This window comes from Sphaerodactylus townsendi, linkage group LG17, assembly GCF_021028975.2.
Source record: "Sphaerodactylus townsendi isolate TG3544 linkage group LG17, MPM_Stown_v2.3, whole genome shotgun sequence".
NCBI classification, from domain to species: domain Eukaryota; kingdom Metazoa; phylum Chordata; class Lepidosauria; order Squamata; family Sphaerodactylidae; genus Sphaerodactylus; species Sphaerodactylus townsendi.
The window spans coordinates 4,333,272-4,349,205 of record NC_059441.1 but is presented as its reverse complement, the minus strand read 5'-3'; the positions used below and the strand labels follow the sequence as shown (position 1 = coordinate 4,349,205).

General features: G+C 78.8%; 1 protein-coding gene across 1 annotated transcript in view; it reads left to right on the top strand.

The window, feature by feature from the left end:
* The first annotated feature begins 11,269 nt into the window (after nucleotides 1–11,269).
* MAP2K5 (mitogen-activated protein kinase kinase 5) overlaps nucleotides 11,270–15,934 on the top strand; it is a 76,330-nt gene continuing 71,665 nt past the window's right edge. The window contains exon 1 of the mRNA XM_048482086.1: nucleotides 11,270–11,330. The gene's annotated coding sequence lies outside the window, so the exon portion shown is untranslated. The remainder of the gene's footprint in view (nucleotides 11,331–15,934) is intronic.

Here is a 15,934-nt window from a genome sequence, read left to right as displayed (position 1 = left end):
GGGGGGGGGTGGGGGGGGGGGGGGGTGGGGGGGGGGGGGGGTGGGGGGGGGGGGGGGTGGGGGGGGGGGGGGGTGGGGGGGGGGGGGGGTGGGGGGGGGGGGGGGTGGGGGGGGGGGGGGGTGGGGGGGGGGGGGGGTGGGGGGGGGGGGGGGTGGGGGGGGGGGGGGGTGGGGGGGGGGGGGGGTGGGGGGGGGGGGGGGTGGGGGGGGGGGGGGGTGGGGGGGGGGGGGGGTGGGGGGGGGGGGGGGTGGGGGGGGGGGGGGGTGGGGGGGGGGGGGGGTGGGGGGGGGGGGGGGTGGGGGGGGGGGGGGGTGGGGGGGGGGGGGGGTGGGGGGGGGGGGGGGTGGGGGGGGGGGGGGGTGGGGGGGGGGGGGGGTGGGGGGGGGGGGGGGTGGGGGGGGGGGGGGGTGGGGGGGGGGGGGGGTGGGGGGGGGGGGGGGTGGGGGGGGGGGGGGGTGGGGGGGGGGGGGGGTGGGGGGGGGGGGGGGTGGGGGGGGGGGGGGGTGGGGGGGGGGGGGGGTGGGGGGGGGGGGGGGTGGGGGGGGGGGGGGGTGGGGGGGGGGGGGGGTGGGGGGGGGGGGGGGTGGGGGGGGGGGGGGGTGGGGGGGGGGGGGGGTGGGGGGGGGGGGGGGTGGGGGGGGGGGGGGGTGGGGGGGGGGGGGGGTGGGGGGGGGGGGGGGTGGGGGGGGGGGGGGGTGGGGGGGGGGGGGGGTGGGGGGGGGGGGGGGTGGGGGGGGGGGGGGGTGGGGGGGGGGGGGGGTGGGGGGGGGGGGGGGTGGGGGGGGGGGGGGGTGGGGGGGGGGGGGGGTGGGGGGGGGGGGGGGTGGGGGGGGGGGGGGGTGGGGGGGGGGGGGGGTGGGGGGGGGGGGGGGTGGGGGGGGGGGGGGGTGGGGGGGGGGGGGGGTGGGGGGGGGGGGGGGTGGGGGGGGGGGGGGGTGGGGGGGGGGGGGGGTGGGGGGGGGGGGGGGTGGGGGGGGGGGGGGGTGGGGGGGGGGGGGGGTGGGGGGGGGGGGGGGTGGGGGGGGGGGGGGGTGGGGGGGGGGGGGGGTGGGGGGGGGGGGGGGTGGGGGGGGGGGGGGGTGGGGGGGGGGGGGGGTGGGGGGGGGGGGGGGTGGGGGGGGGGGGGGGTGGGGGGGGGGGGGGGTGGGGGGGGGGGGGGGTGGGGGGGGGGGGGGGTGGGGGGGGGGGGGGGTGGGGGGGGGGGGGGGTGGGGGGGGGGGGGGGTGGGGGGGGGGGGGGGTGGGGGGGGGGGGGGGTGGGGGGGGGGGGGGGTGGGGGGGGGGGGGGGTGGGGGGGGGGGGGGGTGGGGGGGGGGGGGGGTGGGGGGGGGGGGGGGTGGGGGGGGGGGGGGGTGGGGGGGGGGGGGGGTGGGGGGGGGGGGGGGTGGGGGGGGGGGGGGGTGGGGGGGGGGGGGGGTGGGGGGGGGGGGGGGTGGGGGGGGGGGGGGGTGGGGGGGGGGGGGGGTGGGGGGGGGGGGGGGTGGGGGGGGGGGGGGGTGGGGGGGGGGGGGGGTGGGGGGGGGGGGGGGTGGGGGGGGGGGGGGGTGGGGGGGGGGGGGGGTGGGGGGGGGGGGGGGTGGGGGGGGGGGGGGGTGGGGGGGGGGGGGGGTGGGGGGGGGGGGGGGTGGGGGGGGGGGGGGGTGGGGGGGGGGGGGGGTGGGGGGGGGGGGGGGTGGGGGGGGGGGGGGGTGGGGGGGGGGGGGGGTGGGGGGGGGGGGGGGTGGGGGGGGGGGGGGGTGGGGGGGGGGGGGGGTGGGGGGGGGGGGGGGTGGGGGGGGGGGGGGGTGGGGGGGGGGGGGGGTGGGGGGGGGGGGGGGTGGGGGGGGGGGGGGGTGGGGGGGGGGGGGGGTGGGGGGGGGGGGGGGTGGGGGGGGGGGGGGGTGGGGGGGGGGGGGGGTGGGGGGGGGGGGGGGTGGGGGGGGGGGGGGGTGGGGGGGGGGGGGGGTGGGGGGGGGGGGGGGTGGGGGGGGGGGGGGGTGGGGGGGGGGGGGGGTGGGGGGGGGGGGGGGTGGGGGGGGGGGGGGGTGGGGGGGGGGGGGGGTGGGGGGGGGGGGGGGTGGGGGGGGGGGGGGGTGGGGGGGGGGGGGGGTGGGGGGGGGGGGGGGTGGGGGGGGGGGGGGGTGGGGGGGGGGGGGGGTGGGGGGGGGGGGGGGTGGGGGGGGGGGGGGGTGGGGGGGGGGGGGGGTGGGGGGGGGGGGGGGTGGGGGGGGGGGGGGGTGGGGGGGGGGGGGGGTGGGGGGGGGGGGGGGTGGGGGGGGGGGGGGGTGGGGGGGGGGGGGGGTGGGGGGGGGGGGGGGTGGGGGGGGGGGGGGGTGGGGGGGGGGGGGGGTGGGGGGGGGGGGGGGTGGGGGGGGGGGGGGGTGGGGGGGGGGGGGGGTGGGGGGGGGGGGGGGTGGGGGGGGGGGGGGGTGGGGGGGGGGGGGGGTGGGGGGGGGGGGGGGTGGGGGGGGGGGGGGGTGGGGGGGGGGGGGGGTGGGGGGGGGGGGGGGTGGGGGGGGGGGGGGGTGGGGGGGGGGGGGGGTGGGGGGGGGGGGGGGTGGGGGGGGGGGGGGGTGGGGGGGGGGGGGGGTGGGGGGGGGGGGGGGTGGGGGGGGGGGGGGGTGGGGGGGGGGGGGGGTGGGGGGGGGGGGGGGTGGGGGGGGGGGGGGGTGGGGGGGGGGGGGGGTGGGGGGGGGGGGGGGTGGGGGGGGGGGGGGGTGGGGGGGGGGGGGGGTGGGGGGGGGGGGGGGTGGGGGGGGGGGGGGGTGGGGGGGGGGGGGGGTGGGGGGGGGGGGGGGTGGGGGGGGGGGGGGGTGGGGGGGGGGGGGGGTGGGGGGGGGGGGGGGTGGGGGGGGGGGGGGGTGGGGGGGGGGGGGGGTGGGGGGGGGGGGGGGTGGGGGGGGGGGGGGGTGGGGGGGGGGGGGGGTGGGGGGGGGGGGGGGTGGGGGGGGGGGGGGGTGGGGGGGGGGGGGGGTGGGGGGGGGGGGGGGTGGGGGGGGGGGGGGGTGGGGGGGGGGGGGGGTGGGGGGGGGGGGGGGTGGGGGGGGGGGGGGGTGGGGGGGGGGGGGGGTGGGGGGGGGGGGGGGTGGGGGGGGGGGGGGGTGGGGGGGGGGGGGGGTGGGGGGGGGGGGGGGTGGGGGGGGGGGGGGGTGGGGGGGGGGGGGGGTGGGGGGGGGGGGGGGTGGGGGGGGGGGGGGGTGGGGGGGGGGGGGGGTGGGGGGGGGGGGGGGTGGGGGGGGGGGGGGGTGGGGGGGGGGGGGGGTGGGGGGGGGGGGGGGTGGGGGGGGGGGGGGGTGGGGGGGGGGGGGGGTGGGGGGGGGGGGGGGTGGGGGGGGGGGGGGGTGGGGGGGGGGGGGGGTGGGGGGGGGGGGGGGTGGGGGGGGGGGGGGGTGGGGGGGGGGGGGGGTGGGGGGGGGGGGGGGTGGGGGGGGGGGGGGGTGGGGGGGGGGGGGGGTGGGGGGGGGGGGGGGTGGGGGGGGGGGGGGGTGGGGGGGGGGGGGGGTGGGGGGGGGGGGGGGTGGGGGGGGGGGGGGGTGGGGGGGGGGGGGGGTGGGGGGGGGGGGGGGTGGGGGGGGGGGGGGGTGGGGGGGGGGGGGGGTGGGGGGGGGGGGGGGTGGGGGGGGGGGGGGGTGGGGGGGGGGGGGGGTGGGGGGGGGGGGGGGTGGGGGGGGGGGGGGGTGGGGGGGGGGGGGGGTGGGGGGGGGGGGGGGTGGGGGGGGGGGGGGGTGGGGGGGGGGGGGGGTGGGGGGGGGGGGGGGTGGGGGGGGGGGGGGGTGGGGGGGGGGGGGGGTGGGGGGGGGGGGGGGTGGGGGGGGGGGGGGGTGGGGGGGGGGGGGGGTGGGGGGGGGGGGGGGTGGGGGGGGGGGGGGGTGGGGGGGGGGGGGGGTGGGGGGGGGGGGGGGTGGGGGGGGGGGGGGGTGGGGGGGGGGGGGGGTGGGGGGGGGGGGGGGTGGGGGGGGGGGGGGGTGGGGGGGGGGGGGGGTGGGGGGGGGGGGGGGTGGGGGGGGGGGGGGGTGGGGGGGGGGGGGGGTGGGGGGGGGGGGGGGTGGGGGGGGGGGGGGGTGGGGGGGGGGGGGGGTGGGGGGGGGGGGGGGTGGGGGGGGGGGGGGGTGGGGGGGGGGGGGGGTGGGGGGGGGGGGGGGTGGGGGGGGGGGGGGGTGGGGGGGGGGGGGGGTGGGGGGGGGGGGGGGTGGGGGGGGGGGGGGGTGGGGGGGGGGGGGGGTGGGGGGGGGGGGGGGTGGGGGGGGGGGGGGGTGGGGGGGGGGGGGGGTGGGGGGGGGGGGGGGTGGGGGGGGGGGGGGGTGGGGGGGGGGGGGGGTGGGGGGGGGGGGGGGTGGGGGGGGGGGGGGGTGGGGGGGGGGGGGGGTGGGGGGGGGGGGGGGTGGGGGGGGGGGGGGGTGGGGGGGGGGGGGGGTGGGGGGGGGGGGGGGTGGGGGGGGGGGGGGGTGGGGGGGGGGGGGGGTGGGGGGGGGGGGGGGTGGGGGGGGGGGGGGGTGGGGGGGGGGGGGGGTGGGGGGGGGGGGGGGTGGGGGGGGGGGGGGGTGGGGGGGGGGGGGGGTGGGGGGGGGGGGGGGTGGGGGGGGGGGGGGGTGGGGGGGGGGGGGGGTGGGGGGGGGGGGGGGTGGGGGGGGGGGGGGGTGGGGGGGGGGGGGGGTGGGGGGGGGGGGGGGTGGGGGGGGGGGGGGGTGGGGGGGGGGGGGGGTGGGGGGGGGGGGGGGTGGGGGGGGGGGGGGGTGGGGGGGGGGGGGGGTGGGGGGGGGGGGGGGTGGGGGGGGGGGGGGGTGGGGGGGGGGGGGGGTGGGGGGGGGGGGGGGTGGGGGGGGGGGGGGGTGGGGGGGGGGGGGGGTGGGGGGGGGGGGGGGTGGGGGGGGGGGGGGGTGGGGGGGGGGGGGGGTGGGGGGGGGGGGGGGTGGGGGGGGGGGGGGGTGGGGGGGGGGGGGGGTGGGGGGGGGGGGGGGTGGGGGGGGGGGGGGGTGGGGGGGGGGGGGGGTGGGGGGGGGGGGGGGTGGGGGGGGGGGGGGGTGGGGGGGGGGGGGGGTGGGGGGGGGGGGGGGTGGGGGGGGGGGGGGGTGGGGGGGGGGGGGGGTGGGGGGGGGGGGGGGTGGGGGGGGGGGGGGGTGGGGGGGGGGGGGGGTGGGGGGGGGGGGGGGTGGGGGGGGGGGGGGGTGGGGGGGGGGGGGGGTGGGGGGGGGGGGGGGTGGGGGGGGGGGGGGGTGGGGGGGGGGGGGGGTGGGGGGGGGGGGGGGTGGGGGGGGGGGGGGGTGGGGGGGGGGGGGGGTGGGGGGGGGGGGGGGTGGGGGGGGGGGGGGGTGGGGGGGGGGGGGGGTGGGGGGGGGGGGGGGTGGGGGGGGGGGGGGGTGGGGGGGGGGGGGGGTGGGGGGGGGGGGGGGTGGGGGGGGGGGGGGGTGGGGGGGGGGGGGGGTGGGGGGGGGGGGGGGTGGGGGGGGGGGGGGGTGGGGGGGGGGGGGGGTGGGGGGGGGGGGGGGTGGGGGGGGGGGGGGGTGGGGGGGGGGGGGGGTGGGGGGGGGGGGGGGTGGGGGGGGGGGGGGGTGGGGGGGGGGGGGGGTGGGGGGGGGGGGGGGTGGGGGGGGGGGGGGGTGGGGGGGGGGGGGGGTGGGGGGGGGGGGGGGTGGGGGGGGGGGGGGGTGGGGGGGGGGGGGGGTGGGGGGGGGGGGGGGTGGGGGGGGGGGGGGGTGGGGGGGGGGGGGGGTGGGGGGGGGGGGGGGTGGGGGGGGGGGGGGGTGGGGGGGGGGGGGGGTGGGGGGGGGGGGGGGTGGGGGGGGGGGGGGGTGGGGGGGGGGGGGGGTGGGGGGGGGGGGGGGTGGGGGGGGGGGGGGGTGGGGGGGGGGGGGGGTGGGGGGGGGGGGGGGTGGGGGGGGGGGGGGGTGGGGGGGGGGGGGGGTGGGGGGGGGGGGGGGTGGGGGGGGGGGGGGGTGGGGGGGGGGGGGGGTGGGGGGGGGGGGGGGTGGGGGGGGGGGGGGGTGGGGGGGGGGGGGGGTGGGGGGGGGGGGGGGTGGGGGGGGGGGGGGGTGGGGGGGGGGGGGGGTGGGGGGGGGGGGGGGTGGGGGGGGGGGGGGGTGGGGGGGGGGGGGGGTGGGGGGGGGGGGGGGTGGGGGGGGGGGGGGGTGGGGGGGGGGGGGGGTGGGGGGGGGGGGGGGTGGGGGGGGGGGGGGGTGGGGGGGGGGGGGGGTGGGGGGGGGGGGGGGTGGGGGGGGGGGGGGGTGGGGGGGGGGGGGGGTGGGGGGGGGGGGGGGTGGGGGGGGGGGGGGGTGGGGGGGGGGGGGGGTGGGGGGGGGGGGGGGTGGGGGGGGGGGGGGGTGGGGGGGGGGGGGGGTGGGGGGGGGGGGGGGTGGGGGGGGGGGGGGGTGGGGGGGGGGGGGGGTGGGGGGGGGGGGGGGTGGGGGGGGGGGGGGGTGGGGGGGGGGGGGGGTGGGGGGGGGGGGGGGTGGGGGGGGGGGGGGGTGGGGGGGGGGGGGGGTGGGGGGGGGGGGGGGTGGGGGGGGGGGGGGGTGGGGGGGGGGGGGGGTGGGGGGGGGGGGGGGTGGGGGGGGGGGGGGGTGGGGGGGGGGGGGGGTGGGGGGGGGGGGGGGTGGGGGGGGGGGGGGGTGGGGGGGGGGGGGGGTGGGGGGGGGGGGGGGTGGGGGGGGGGGGGGGTGGGGGGGGGGGGGGGTGGGGGGGGGGGGGGGTGGGGGGGGGGGGGGGTGGGGGGGGGGGGGGGTGGGGGGGGGGGGGGGTGGGGGGGGGGGGGGGTGGGGGGGGGGGGGGGTGGGGGGGGGGGGGGGTGGGGGGGGGGGGGGGTGGGGGGGGGGGGGGGTGGGGGGGGGGGGGGGTGGGGGGGGGGGGGGGTGGGGGGGGGGGGGGGTGGGGGGGGGGGGGGGTGGGGGGGGGGGGGGGTGGGGGGGGGGGGGGGTGGGGGGGGGGGGGGGTGGGGGGGGGGGGGGGTGGGGGGGGGGGGGGGTGGGGGGGGGGGGGGGTGGGGGGGGGGGGGGGTGGGGGGGGGGGGGGGTGGGGGGGGGGGGGGGTGGGGGGGGGGGGGGGTGGGGGGGGGGGGGGGTGGGGGGGGGGGGGGGTGGGGGGGGGGGGGGGTGGGGGGGGGGGGGGGTGGGGGGGGGGGGGGGTGGGGGGGGGGGGGGGTGGGGGGGGGGGGGGGTGGGGGGGGGGGGGGGTGGGGGGGGGGGGGGGTGGGGGGGGGGGGGGGTGGGGGGGGGGGGGGGTGGGGGGGGGGGGGGGTGGGGGGGGGGGGGGGTGGGGGGGGGGGGGGGTGGGGGGGGGGGGGGGTGGGGGGGGGGGGGGGTGGGGGGGGGGGGGGGTGGGGGGGGGGGGGGGTGGGGGGGGGGGGGGGTGGGGGGGGGGGGGGGTGGGGGGGGGGGGGGGTGGGGGGGGGGGGGGGTGGGGGGGGGGGGGGGTGGGGGGGGGGGGGGGTGGGGGGGGGGGGGGGTGGGGGGGGGGGGGGGTGGGGGGGGGGGGGGGTGGGGGGGGGGGGGGGTGGGGGGGGGGGGGGGTGGGGGGGGGGGGGGGTGGGGGGGGGGGGGGGTGGGGGGGGGGGGGGGTGGGGGGGGGGGGGGGTGGGGGGGGGGGGGGGTGGGGGGGGGGGGGGGTGGGGGGGGGGGGGGGTGGGGGGGGGGGGGGGTGGGGGGGGGGGGGGGTGGGGGGGGGGGGGGGTGGGGGGGGGGGGGGGTGGGGGGGGGGGGGGGTGGGGGGGGGGGGGGGTGGGGGGGGGGGGGGGTGGGGGGGGGGGGGGGTGGGGGGGGGGGGGGGTGGGGGGGGGGGGGGGTGGGGGGGGGGGGGGGTGGGGGGGGGGGGGGGTGGGGGGGGGGGGGGGTGGGGGGGGGGGGGGGTGGGGGGGGGGGGGGGTGGGGGGGGGGGGGGGTGGGGGGGGGGGGGGGTGGGGGGGGGGGGGGGTGGGGGGGGGGGGGGGTGGGGGGGGGGGGGGGTGGGGGGGGGGGGGGGTGGGGGGGGGGGGGGGTGGGGGGGGGGGGGGGTGGGGGGGGGGGGGGGTGGGGGGGGGGGGGGGTGGGGGGGGGGGGGGGTGGGGGGGGGGGGGGGTGGGGGGGGGGGGGGGTGGGGGGGGGGGGGGGTGGGGGGGGGGGGGGGTGGGGGGGGGGGGGGGTGGGGGGGGGGGGGGGTGGGGGGGGGGGGGGGTGGGGGGGGGGGGGGGTGGGGGGGGGGGGGGGTGGGGGGGGGGGGGGGTGGGGGGGGGGGGGGGTGGGGGGGGGGGGGGGTGGGGGGGGGGGGGGGTGGGGGGGGGGGGGGGTGGGGGGGGGGGGGGGTGGGGGGGGGGGGGGGTGGGGGGGGGGGGGGGTGGGGGGGGGGGGGGGTGGGGGGGGGGGGGGGTGGGGGGGGGGGGGGGTGGGGGGGGGGGGGGGTGGGGGGGGGGGGGGGTGGGGGGGGGGGGGGGTGGGGGGGGGGGGGGGTGGGGGGGGGGGGGGGTGGGGGGGGGGGGGGGTGGGGGGGGGGGGGGGTGGGGGGGGGGGGGGGTGGGGGGGGGGGGGGGTGGGGGGGGGGGGGGGTGGGGGGGGGGGGGGGTGGGGGGGGGGGGGGGTGGGGGGGGGGGGGGGTGGGGGGGGGGGGGGGTGGGGGGGGGGGGGGGTGGGGGGGGGGGGGGGTGGGGGGGGGGGGGGGTGGGGGGGGGGGGGGGTGGGGGGGGGGGGGGGTGGGGGGGGGGGGGGGTGGGGGGGGGGGGGGGTGGGGGGGGGGGGGGGTGGGGGGGGGGGGGGGTGGGGGGGGGGGGGGGTGGGGGGGGGGGGGGGTGGGGGGGGGGGGGGGTGGGGGGGGGGGGGGGTGGGGGGGGGGGGGGGTGGGGGGGGGGGGGGGTGGGGGGGGGGGGGGGTGGGGGGGGGGGGGGGTGGGGGGGGGGGGGGGTGGGGGGGGGGGGGGGTGGGGGGGGGGGGGGGTGGGGGGGGGGGGGGGTGGGGGGGGGGGGGGGTGGGGGGGGGGGGGGGTGGGGGGGGGGGGGGGTGGGGGGGGGGGGGGGTGGGGGGGGGGGGGGGTGGGGGGGGGGGGGGGTGGGGGGGGGGGGGGGTGGGGGGGGGGGGGGGTGGGGGGGGGGGGGGGTGGGGGGGGGGGGGGGTGGGGGGGGGGGGGGGTGGGGGGGGGGGGGGGTGGGGGGGGGGGGGGGTGGGGGGGGGGGGGGGTGGGGGGGGGGGGGGGTGGGGGGGGGGGGGGGTGGGGGGGGGGGGGGGTGGGGGGGGGGGGGGGTGGGGGGGGGGGGGGGTGGGGGGGGGGGGGGGTGGGGGGGGGGGGGGGTGGGGGGGGGGGGGGGTGGGGGGGGGGGGGGGTGGGGGGGGGGGGGGGTGGGGGGGGGGGGGGGTGGGGGGGGGGGGGGGTGGGGGGGGGGGGGGGTGGGGGGGGGGGGGGGTGGGGGGGGGGGGGGGTGGGGGGGGGGGGGGGTGGGGGGGGGGGGGGGTGGGGGGGGGGGGGGGTGGGGGGGGGGGGGGGTGGGGGGGGGGGGGGGTGGGGGGGGGGGGGGGTGGGGGGGGGGGGGGGTGGGGGGGGGGGGGGGTGGGGGGGGGGGGGGGTGGGGGGGGGGGGGGGTGGGGGGGGGGGGGGGTGGGGGGGGGGGGGGGTGGGGGGGGGGGGGGGTGGGGGGGGGGGGGGGTGGGGGGGGGGGGGGGTGGGGGGGGGGGGGGGTGGGGGGGGGGGGGGGTGGGGGGGGGGGGGGGTGGGGGGGGGGGGGGGTGGGGGGGGGGGGGGGTGGGGGGGGGGGGGGGTGGGGGGGGGGGGGGGTGGGGGGGGGGGGGGGTGGGGGGGGGGGGGGGTGGGGGGGGGGGGGGGTGGGGGGGGGGGGGGGTGGGGGGGGGGGGGGGTGGGGGGGGGGGGGGGTGGGGGGGGGGGGGGGTGGGGGGGGGGGGGGGTGGGGGGGGGGGGGGGTGGGGGGGGGGGGGGGTGGGGGGGGGGGGGGGTGGGGGGGGGGGGGGGTGGGGGGGGGGGGGGGTGGGGGGGGGGGGGGGTGGGGGGGGGGGGGGGTGGGGGGGGGGGGGGGTGGGGGGGGGGGGGGGTGGGGGGGGGGGGGGGTGGGGGGGGGGGGGGGTGGGGGGGGGGGGGGGTGGGGGGGGGGGGGGGTGGGGGGGGGGGGGGGTGGGGGGGGGGGGGGGTGGGGGGGGGGGGGGGTGGGGGGGGGGGGGGGTGGGGGGGGGGGGGGGTGGGGGGGGGGGGGGGTGGGGGGGGGGGGGGGTGGGGGGGGGGGGGGGTGGGGGGGGGGGGGGGTGGGGGGGGGGGGGGGTGGGGGGGGGGGGGGGTGGGGGGGGGGGGGGGTGGGGGGGGGGGGGGGTGGGGGGGGGGGGGGGTGGGGGGGGGGGGGGGTGGGGGGGGGGGGGGGTGGGGGGGGGGGGGGGTGGGGGGGGGGGGGGGTGGGGGGGGGGGGGGGTGGGGGGGGGGGGGGGTGGGGGGGGGGGGGGGTGGGGGGGGGGGGGGGTGGGGGGGGGGGGGGGTGGGGGGGGGGGGGGGTGGGGGGGGGGGGGGGTGGGGGGGGGGGGGGGTGGGTTAATTATATATATATAGTAAGGATTAGCAATATATATATAATTAAATTTATATACCGCCCACCCCCGGAGGGCTTTGTTATTGTGTTTTCCTCCTCCATTTCCCCACATCAGAAACCCTGTGGGGTAGGCCTGCCTGGGAGTTTGTGATAGGCCCCTGTCACCCAGTGAGCTTGCGTAGTAGAAGTGGGGTTTCAAACCCAGGTCATCCAGCGTCCTGGTCTGCTACTCTGTCCATTGCATTACACTGGCAGCGTGGAGCATTGCAGCCCAGGTGAGCAAGGTGAATATATTGAGAATGCAAATGCCGTGCATTCAAACATGAGTCTTGAAATGTCTCTAAAGGCATTTGGATCGTTTCCAAAAGAAGAAAATATTGAAACAGACTTGTAGTGGTTAAGAGCAGGTGCACTCTAATCTGAAGGAACCAGGTTTGATTCTCTGCTGTGCCGCCTGAGCTGTGGAGGCTTATCTGGGGAATTCAGATTAGCCTGTGCACTCCCACACACGCCAGCTGGGTGACCTTGGGCTAGTCACAGTTCTTCTGAGCTCTCTCACCCCCACCTACCTCCAGGGTGTTTGTTGTGAGGAGGGAAGAGAAAGGAGTTTGTAAGCCCCCTTGAGTCGCCTTACAGGAGAGAAAGGGGGGATATAAATCCAATTCTTCTTCTACTCTTCTTCTGTTGGGTTTGCTGTTCTGTTTTCTTAGTTGTGAATGAATCAACAAATGATTTCCTAGTAAAAGCAGCTACTTATGAATGGTTATGCAGAAAATGTTGAGTAAGAAGTACAACTAACTGGACTACCGTTCTGTTTTACAGGATGTGATCAGTCAAGTTCTTCCTGATGCCACGACAACAGCTTTTGAATGTGAGTACAGTTTGTCTGGAGAGGGCTTTGTGTTGGCATTATTTATTTAAAAAAATGACAACTACATATTGTTTATGTTCAGATACATTACAGTTAAATATTTATACTTGGATGCAAATTTAATGACAATCCTGAACTAAGTAATATTTTATTATTTAATCACATCTTGAGAGCGCATATTTCTACAATATAGCTTTAATTACCAGCGTGACCTTACAGTGCTCTTCGTGCGCGCTGCAATTATATTGCTCAAATTAAATGAAAAGTATAAAGTACCTGGAGGCTTTGTAGGCTGAGATTTTAATTTTCAGATGCTTCTATTATTAAAAACAGAAATCGGCAGCTTTCGGGAGGGTGGGATTTCAAAGCGCAGAGCGTTACAATCAACGTGGCGGCAGAGGGCTAATCTTGCAATGTCCCTTTTCTAGCAAAAGCAGAGGCATTCAGACTGCCACTGCCCCACCCTTGACCACACAAAAACACCATTCTGTGGGTGGAAAAATACCTGCGGGCAGCTCGGACTCCAAAGAGCAAATTCCTGATTGCAGGACTGATGGTAGCATTGGGGTTAAAAGCTGGTGTTGAGATATGTCAGTGGTGGCGAACCTATAGCAAGGGTGCCAGAGGTGGCACTCAGAGCCCTCTCTGTGGGCACGCACAAACAGAGTTTGTCATGGGTGGGGGAATTGCCCCCCCCCCCACACATCTAGGCTGGCCTGAGCTGCTGGGCTCGATTATTAGCACTAAACCTAAGATCTAGTTTTGGGGAAGCAGTGTAGGTAACCCTGTTAAGCGCTGTTAAACCCCACTGATTTTCATGTGAAGAACTAAAGCGTGATCCTTTACCTGGCAGTAAGCTCGATTGCTTCTGAGTAAACCCTCCTAGGGTCGTGATTCACCCGTTGGAAGAGTTGCACGGTTGCTTCAAAGCAAAGCCACCGACTACCACCAAGCTTACTCCTGAGTAACGCATGCCTCGGAGCCAACCGGTTTTTCTAAACTAAAACCTCAGTATTTAGGTTAAATAAATAAGTGGGTTTTGGGTTGCAATAAATAAGTGGGTTTTGGGTTGCAATAAATAAGTGGGTTTTGGGCACTCGGTCTCGAAAAGGTTCGCCATCACTGAGATACGTGGAGCAGCCTTAAAATGACTGAACTCATTTCTCCAGGGCTGGAAACAGGATGACGCTACAGGAGAGGACATCACCGCAGTCCTCTCTTCCTGTTGAACATCTGTTCAACATCCACATGTGTCCCCTTGCCCAGTTCTTCCAGAGTTTCAGCATGGGTTGCCACAATTACACTGATGACACCCGATTATACCCAGATATTTTGGGCCTTACCTGGCAGTTGTGGTGAAGTGGTTGAAGCAGAGCTTACTGAAACTAAATCCAGTGAAGACAGGGGTCTTGTGGCTGGGCCGTGGAGCCTGGCCACCTTCCAGCCCTTGACAAGGTGGAACTAACACCTTGATAAGGTACAATGAACACCCTCATGACTGTCAGGAGCTTGGGCGTAACACTTGACATGTCTAAGATCACAGTGTGGCCAGGCTGGCCTTTTATCATCCACACTAGACCAGGTTACCGACCCCCTTCTTGTCACCCAGCTACGGTAACCCATTCAACGGTCACCTCTAGGTTAGACTCTTGTAACTTTCTTGAACGTGGCCTACCCTTGAGACCAGTGGTGGGATCCAAAAATTTCAGTAACAGGTTCCCATGGTGGTGGGATTCAAACTGTGGCGTAGCGCCAATGGGGCTGGGCGGGGCACGACGGGGGCGTGGCCAGGCATTCTGGGGGCGGGGCATTCCTGGGCGGGGTTGTGGCAAGGATGCAGCCGCTGCGCCGGTCCTTGGGCGGGAAACGAATGCACGCAGGCGCAGGCTGCCACGCACGCCCGTGCACCTCCTGCTAGACTGCTTCAAGTTCTGCGCGCTACTGCTGAGAGCAGGGGCGTAACTAAGGCAAAAATCATGTGGCAAAATCACCCATTAGTAACCCCCTCTCGGCACACACAAATAATTAGTAACCTACTCTCGGGAACCTGTGAGAACCCTCTGGATCCCACCTCTGCTTGAGACTGATCTGGAAACTCCAAACGGTTCAGAATGCAGCTGCCCAGCTCCTTACTGGAACGCCATGCTGGGAGTGTGTCTATCCAGTGCTTGCGTTGGGTACCAGTGGAGTACTGGGTCAGGCTCAAGGTTCTTGTACTAATGTCCAAAGCCCTGAGTGGTCTGGGGCCTTTGTACCTGCAGGATCACTTCTCCCAAATACACCCCCAAGAGAACATTTGCTTTGGTGATTCCTGAGCTGAAGGACATCCAACTGTGCTCCGCCAGGGCCTCTGCAGCCCTGGGTCCGGCCTGGTGGAACTCTGTCGCATGAGACCGGAGCAGCAGTGGCGTAGGAGGTTAAGAGCAGGTGCACTCTAATCTGGAGGAACCGGGTTTGATTCCCAGCTCTGCCGCCTGAGCTGTGGAGGCTTCTCTGGGGAATTCAGATTACTCTGTGCACTCCCACACACGCCAGCTGGGTGACCTTGGGCTAGTCACAGCTTCTTGGAGCTCTCTCAGCCCCACCTACCTCACAGGGTGTTTGTTGTGAGGGTGGAAGGGCAAGGAGATTGTAAGCCCCTTTGAGTCTCCTGCAGGAGAGAAAGGGGGGATATAAATCCAAACTCTTCTTCTTCTTCTTTCAGGACCTATCACAGTTCTGCGGGGCCTGTGAGACGGAGGGGTTCTTCCAGGCCTACAGTTAAGACAAAAGTAGTTACACCCATGTGCATTCTTTCTCCTTTTTCCTTTCCTCTCCCACCTCTCCCCGTTCCCCTCCTCCCTCCTTTTAGTTAACTACCGTGTATGCTCGCGTGTAAGCCGAGTTTTTCAGCCCTGTTTAAAGGCTGAGAAAAGCCCCCTCGGCTTATAGGCAAGTCACCATTTTCTATTAATCACAAGGAGGCTGGGGGCGGGGCCGGGACAACCTCCCTGCCCCCGGAAGCCCCTTGTTGCTGCCCTCATCGAGGGTGAAGGGGGAACCCCGAGGCACCCTGGCTGGCTGGGCTTCCTCAAACCCCGGGAGGCAGAGGGAGCTCCTTATTTGGGAAGTGACATCAGGGGGAGTCCCAGCCAGCCAGCCAGCCAGCAGGCAGAGGGAGCTCCTTATTTGGGCAGTGACTCCCCCTGATGTCACTTCCCAAATAAGGAGCTCCCTCTGCCTCCCGGCTTCCCACCCTCGGCTTATACCCGAGTCAATAAGTTTTCCCAGGTTTGGGCAGTAAAATTAGGTGCCTCGTCTTATACACAGGTCGGCTTATACACGAGTATATACAGTAGTTTCCCTTACTTTTGTGAGAGATTAATTTACGGTGCCCTCATAACTTGCTAATTTCCATCTGGGACTTTTGTCGTCGTAGACCACCCTGAGCCCATTAGAGAGCAGGGCGGCATAGAAATCGAAATACAAACAAACCATTAAATAAGCTATGAGCTGCATTTTAAGGTACAAACTTCAACTCCGTCATGAATTCGGTGGGTTGTCTGAAGCAAGTGATTCTCTTTCTCCCCCTCTTCCGTATAACATAGGGAAAGCAGTATTGGCCTACCTCACAGGGCTGCTGAGCAGGTTCCTTGTTTGCAAATATAGAATCTGAACATTATATTATTGCTGATGAGGAAGGGGTTGTTACTCGGAGGGGGGTTGGGATCTGAACTGAGAGGAGACCACACGCTGAAGAATTTAGGTTGGTCTACTGAAGGGGCAACTGCCTGTCCCCCCCCTTCCCCCAGATCACGTACTTTTTGCCTTCCTCGCACATCAGTTTGCACTGAGCTCCGGTCGCAGGCATCCTGATCTGAGCAGCAACCTCTTCTGCAGGCGCCGTGGGTCAAACTTGCCTGAAAAGTATGGTGTTCACGGCCCGTCTCTAACATCTGCTGCCGCGTTTCCCGCTTTCTGTCTTCAGCCTGTCACGCTGCACCGGCGTGACACCGTTTCCCCTGCCATTTAAGTGGCATCAAAAATATGTCGCAAGTATTGCTGCGGCTTGGTTTCTAGGCTATCCTCTTTGTGCTGAAGGCCCGCATTTCACTGACGTTCACATCTTCTCAGCTCCTCGATGGCCTTCTTGGAAGCCGTTAATTGCCGCCGACAGCCGCCTCCTCTCCTGTTCGTGTAGTTATTGCTACCTCCACTGTGTCTTCCGTGTCTGCCTCTACCTGGGGCTGCCGTTCCCTCTCGCCGTCGGACCTTTTATGGGGCCTTTCGCTGTCGCGTGCCATGTTGCTGCAGACAAAATGGCTAGCGACATATGGTTCGTTATTGCCTTTTTATCCAAACGCCGCCGCTTTGTGCCCGCGTGACACACTGTGCCTTTTGCCGAGATTGCTCCCGAAGACTTGGCTGCCATCTGCCGCCTTTTATGTGGCGTCTTTGCGAGGAGGGGGCATTAGCAGAAATCGAGGCTTGATTTCGTTTGGCTTCTGCGCCTGCTTCCCTGGTGGGCTGGGAGATCACAGATGCGCTCTCAGGAAGCGGAGGGTCGTGGCGAGCGGACTTTGAACCTCTGTGTAGCCCGGAATGAATCCTTTCAAAGAAGATCC